Genomic DNA, 6,000 nt, shown 5'->3' with positions numbered 1-6,000 from the left:
AAGAAAAGACCAAAACAGGACAACAAAGAGTTAATCTACTAATACCTCACCCTCTATCTCCTCTGACAGTCAGCACTGACCTCTCTGAGCTCTGATTACAGCTGTCACCCAGCTCTGTGCCTGTAATCCTCTGTTATCTGCTTTCTGCTGTCGGCTAACTCCCTCCTTCCTCCTCCCCCCTCCCCTCTCTCTAGAGCAGACTGGGGACGTCGGATGCAACAAGTCACAATTTCCTGATTTTTTGCAGTGAATGGAAAAGAGGAGGGGGGGGGGGGACCTGGGAAAAGGATTTTTGAATGCAGATAATGGCAGATTTGGCTAATACACCCAGTTACAAAGTTTCTTAAAATCGCCTGGACTATTGATTTCTGCAAAAAAAAAAAATAATAATAATACATACAACAGTGACTTTAAATACCGACTGGATGATCTTTCCGACCGCAGTGTTCTAAAAGTAAAATTTGTCAGCCTACTTTAGATAGGATCGCCTAGAAAACCAATGGCTGTGCTAACAGGACGAGGCCAAGACATAAGGGATCTTTAAAATGGTGAAACATAATGGATATTGGAAAGTTGTGGAAGTTTTCATTGTGTAGTTTTTAGCCTTCATTTACAGAACACTGTCCTGTGTATATACAACCTGATCCTATACATCAGGAGTACCTGCAAAAAACACAGAGAGAGCTTTAGTAGCACCTGAACCCCAGAACCTGGCGCTGCAAGGCAACATGCGCTTCTGTGACTTAAAAAATATGCACAGGAGCTCTCTGCTCCCACCAGTGGAGGTAGTTTCCTCTTTACCTCAGTGTCTGGCACTGACCACAAGCTAAGGCTTCATATCACAGTACAACACTGACTTGACCTCCAAATGGTGGCATAAAAAACAGCTTTGCATGTCCTTCAAAGGCTTCTCTGTACTGAGGATACAGCTTGAACCCCGATAAAAGCCGACTACAGATGGGTGACTATACCATATAGAGGATAGGTAGGTTTCAAGGCTCTTTAATAGTCAGATATTAAGGCACATTTATCAAATAATTCACTGGCGTATGCCGTGGAAAAGGAACACATGTTTGCTAAAAAATCTGCACCTTTTCCGTAGTCTACGGCCCTGTCGTCTAATGGGCGGGTGGGAAAACGGGCGTACGTAATGGCAGAAATCTACACCTGCTCTTATCAGTTTAGTATCTGATTCATCCCCTATCTGGGGATCATATATAAATGTATTTTTATAACAAGGAGATGGAAATAGAGGTTGCTCTGTCCTTTCCATGCATTGACTGGGAAATGCAGTGTTTCTACTTTGCATAACAAAAGCAAATGCATTACAACGCCATAAATCTTCAGACAGGGGTCATACATAAAGATATGCTTTCCTGGAAGCCACACACATACGGGCACACTATGGGTCCATATACTTGTATTACAGCTCTCTACTGATGTTCAGCCCTGTATAATAGGAAACTCAGAAAGTCTCTAAAAGACTATGGGGGAGATTTATGAAAGGGTGTAAATAAACATCTGGTGTAAACTGCCCACAGCAACCAATCACAGCTCAGCTCTCACAGCAACCAATCCCAGCTCAGCTCTCACAGCAACCAATCACAGCTCCTCTTATATTCTACCAGAGCTGAAAGCTGAGCTGTGATTGGTTGCTGTGAGAGCTGAGCTGTGATTGGTTGCTGTGAGAGCTGAGCTGTGATTGGTTGTTGTGGGAGCTGAGCTGTGATTGGTTGTTGTGGGAGCTGAGCTGTGATTGGTTGTTGTGGGAGCTGAGCTGTGATTGGTTGCTGTAGGCAGTTTACACCAGATGTTTATTTACACCCTTTCATAAATCTCCCCCTGAGTTTCAGTTCTACATGTCATATTTAGTCTCGCCATTTCCTCTCAGAGGTTAAATATATATATAAATGGTCCGGAACAGAGCCTCGGCTTGTATGTACACCATCACCCATCTGGGATCGGCTACCATCTACAGAGCCTTCAGAATACCTGATCGGCCATGTGTCCAGGCCACAGGAACGATGGCAGGGTCTGGTGGGATCAGTCACACATCCCCCATTACACAGGGTGATACTGGCCAATACACATGTGCTGGGGGATCAAACAAGATGAATGGACACAATTAGGGTCCCTATAGCTGACCGAACTCACCGATTGTCTAATGTGTGCAAGGCCAGATGATGTAAGGGAAAAGGAGAATCAGACATGCTGGACTTAAACTGCCTGATCCCTTTGTTCTCCGAGAAATAAGTCACTGCCAGATGGTAGTTTTCCTCTCCTCTCTCCATTGAGAACACATACTGTACCAAATGTTCATGTGTATGGGAGACTGGGACGACAAACAATCGACAGCTATTGACGGTGTATGGCCTGTAGGGAAGGAAGTGTCCTGCGTCAGTTCTGACCAGACAGAACGATGAGCATAATAGCTGCAGGAAATCCACCCCTCATATAACCCCATAACACCCTATATAACCCCATAAATATTTTTTTAAATATAACCTCATTAAATTAATAGGGCTGGTGTCACTGATCATGTGTGGCTATTGTGAACAATGGCAGCATCCAATATGAATGGGAATGTGTATGACATTCAAAACAGTCAAAACAATGGCTCCATAGTCATTCATTCAAGAGTTGTTCAACCATCAACTTACGTCTATGGTCACCTTTGCCTTCTAGACTTACTGGACAACCACTATAATATATTACTGACGCTGGCATATTGACTGAACCTTGCCTTATTCTGTAAAGGATGGCAGCAATGAATATTGATGAATATACCGGGTATGTGCCAAATGGAGCCAAACTGTGGTCAGTAGAAAGTAGTCTAAAGGTAATGAAAAAGGATGGACGTTGTCATTGTGATAATGGACTACCTCACTATGAGCACCATAAGTCCCATAACATGACAGGTGAGTCCCGATAAGCAGTGATAAGGCTCCGCGTCGGTGCCTACAACTCACAGTGACAGTGAGTTATTACCATGGCTGTGCCATATCTACTTTTTTATGTTCAAAATGAGGCTTTAGAGGGTGACGACCTGATCATCACTATGATCCAAGATCAATGAAACAGGAACTGGATTTTCTGATGCTATTTTTATGCTGTTGACTGATTTTTATGTTGCCATCAAGCACTATGTACTATGTACGTCTAGTCTGCCTCACCAAACAATTTCCATCTAATATGCTATAGATATCAGTGTTCCAGATATGTATAGAGGTAGAACGTCAATGAGAATTATCCTGAGAACGGTTGTCAGGCTGGAGATGAAGGTTACTTCAAGAGCTGTAGCTAATGGCCCAAAGAAGGAGAGCAGAATATCTGATCCTGAAGGAACTGAAATCACATTAACCAAGAGAGGATCATCCCTCCTATACAGGAAGCACCTACTGATGGTTCACAAACGTATCATATCCACAATGCATGAGATAAGAAGATGGCAATTAGGTTACACATAAAGATAAACCCTATAACTCACAAGAAGCTATATACAGAAATCCTGCCATAACACAAGGTGGTTCAGCATACATAAGCAACATGTTCACAGACAAGATGGCTGCCGCAAGGATATAGGCATAGAGGATTGTCAGCAGAAAACATCTAGTCGCCCTTATATTATTTCCTTTTTAATTGTCTTAGGATAAAAAGGTTTCCATCATGTCCTCCCTTTCCCTTCTTCCTCCTGTAACATATATAAAGGTTTCCATCATGTCCTCCCTTTCCCTTCTTCCCTCCTGTGACATATATAAAGGTTTCCATCATGTCCTCCCTTTCCCTTCTTCCCTCCTGTAACATATATAAAGGTTTCCATCATGTCCTCCTTTCCCTTCTTCCCCCTGTATATAAAGGTTTCCATCATGTCCTCCCTTTCCCTTCTTCCCTCCTGTAACATATATAAAGGTTTCCATCATGTCCCCCCTTTCCCTTCTTCCCTCCTGTAACATATATAAAGGTTTCCATCATGCCCTCCCTTTCCCTTCTTCCCTCCTGTAACATATATAAAGGTTTCCATCATGTCCCCCCTTTCCCTTCTTCCCTCCTGTAACATATATAAAGGTTTCCATCATGCCCTCCCTTTCCCTTCTTCCCTCCTGTAACATATATAAAGGTTTCCATCATGTCCCCCCTTTCCCTTCTTCCCTCCTGTAACATATATAAAGGTTTCCATCATGTCCCTCCTTTCCCTTCTTCCTCCTGTAACATATATAAAGATTTCCATCATGTCCTCCCTTTCCCTTCTTCCTCCTGTAACATATATAAAGGTTTCCATCATGTCCTCCCTTTCCCTTCTGCCTCCTGTAACATATATAAAGGTTTCCAACATGTCCTCCCTTTCCCTTCCTCCTCCTGTAACATATATAAAGGATTCCATCATGTCCTCCCTTTCCCTTCTTCCTCCTGTAACATATATAACGCATTTATCATGGGGGCGTGTCCTGGCAATGGCTGTGTGAAGACGCACTATCCTTGAGCTCCCACCATAGGGGAATTTTACTTGACTTACACCCACCTTTTTCCAGCCTTTGCCGGCTCTATGGACAAGAAAACTAAGGGGCCCACCCGGCAGACCCGAGTGCTCCGTTCCAGGACTTGACAGGGTAACCTAGATGGGTTCTTCTCTGCACCGACCTCCCGCAGGTCCTCCATCACAGAGCGGCCGCCATTGTCTGTCCAGACTACAGACAGCGGCAACTCTGCTTCGCGACCTTCAGCAGACCCAGCCCCTGCACCGCAAGAGTCACCTGCACCTCCTGAACTATCACCGCCATCCTCCCAGACTGTCACCTCGGACTGCAGTCGCAGCCGCGCCGCCATTTTCCGCCCCGGCATTGCCTCCCGGGTGCCGTGCCACGTGGTAAGTCTGCTTACCCGTCCCTGGTCCCATGGGCTGACCCATCCACCACCACCCCGGCTGCCCCGCACAGGGACACTCACGGCATCCCGAGCGCCGTTCCCGCGCCTTCCTCCCTCATGGCTGCAGTAAGCTGGGTGCCATCTTGCTCTGCAGTATCCGGCCACCACAGTGACTGCCACACACGGCAGCAGCACATTGATACCCTGCAAATAGCTCTGCTCCCCTCAGACGACTGAGCACCGCTTGTTGCCCACACAAGACCAGCATCTGTGGGTTCTGGTGATGTCCCCACCATGCCTAATAAAGGTCCCAGCAATAAATCTCAAGATGGTGGCCCTAAACAGGCTTCCTCCAGCAGCCCCTCTCTGAACCCATCTGCTACTCCATTTGCCCTTTCTCAGTCAGACAATGCTTCTACACATCCCTCTGCCACTAATATAGCTGATTGGGATTGGAAAGATCATGTCAAGCAACTGCCGACTAGGCATGAAATGGAGAAATTTATTGAGAGGCTAGAAGCGTCTTATAAACAAGAGATTTCAGCAGTTAAGGCTTTTCATGAGATGGACTCTAAGGTGGAAGCTACAACATCCAACCAGGATTCCCTCATCTCTTAGGTATCTGCTGTGCAGGCTCAGTGCGACATACATGATCAACACATTCAGCAATTGTAGCATCTGCACGATGATGCTGAAAACCGCAGCAGACGCAACAACATTAGGGTGTGGGGCTTGCCTGAAGCTGTGAAATCCTTTGATCTGGTACCTACCCTCCAGGACATATTTAGCAACATCTTAAACCGCCATATCTCTGGTGACATGGAAATAGATCGAGCGCACAGAACACTGGGGCCAGTCAGTCAAGATCCCGCACGGCCAAGAGACGTCATCTGTAGGCTTCACCACTATAAAGTTAAGGAGGACATCATGCGGGCTGTACGCAACATGGAACCTGTTGTCCACGATGGTATCGCCTTGACATTGCTTCAGGATCTCTCTCGCAACACTCTGCATTAACGGAAGGCCCTGAAACCACTGCTGGACCTGCTGAGAGAGGAGATTTCACACGCCTGGGGTTTCCCGTTCCACTTGATTGTGCGTAGGAATGGCAGACGTTATGAACTCAGAGATCCAGAA

At 45.8% G+C, this 6,000-nt stretch overlaps 1 pseudogene; it reads left to right on the top strand.

Annotated features, from left to right (window-relative positions):
• The first annotated feature begins 1,150 nt into the window (after positions 1 to 1,150).
• On the top strand, positions 1,151 to 1,314 carry LOC138780739 (U2 spliceosomal RNA; annotated as a pseudogene).
• Positions 1,315 to 6,000: the final 4,686 nt, after the last annotated feature.

This window comes from Dendropsophus ebraccatus, chromosome 1 (genome assembly GCF_027789765.1).
Source record: "Dendropsophus ebraccatus isolate aDenEbr1 chromosome 1, aDenEbr1.pat, whole genome shotgun sequence".
In the NCBI taxonomy this organism is placed as follows: Eukaryota; Metazoa; Chordata; class Amphibia; order Anura; family Hylidae; genus Dendropsophus; species Dendropsophus ebraccatus.
This window is presented reverse-complemented; position numbering and strand designations above follow the sequence as displayed.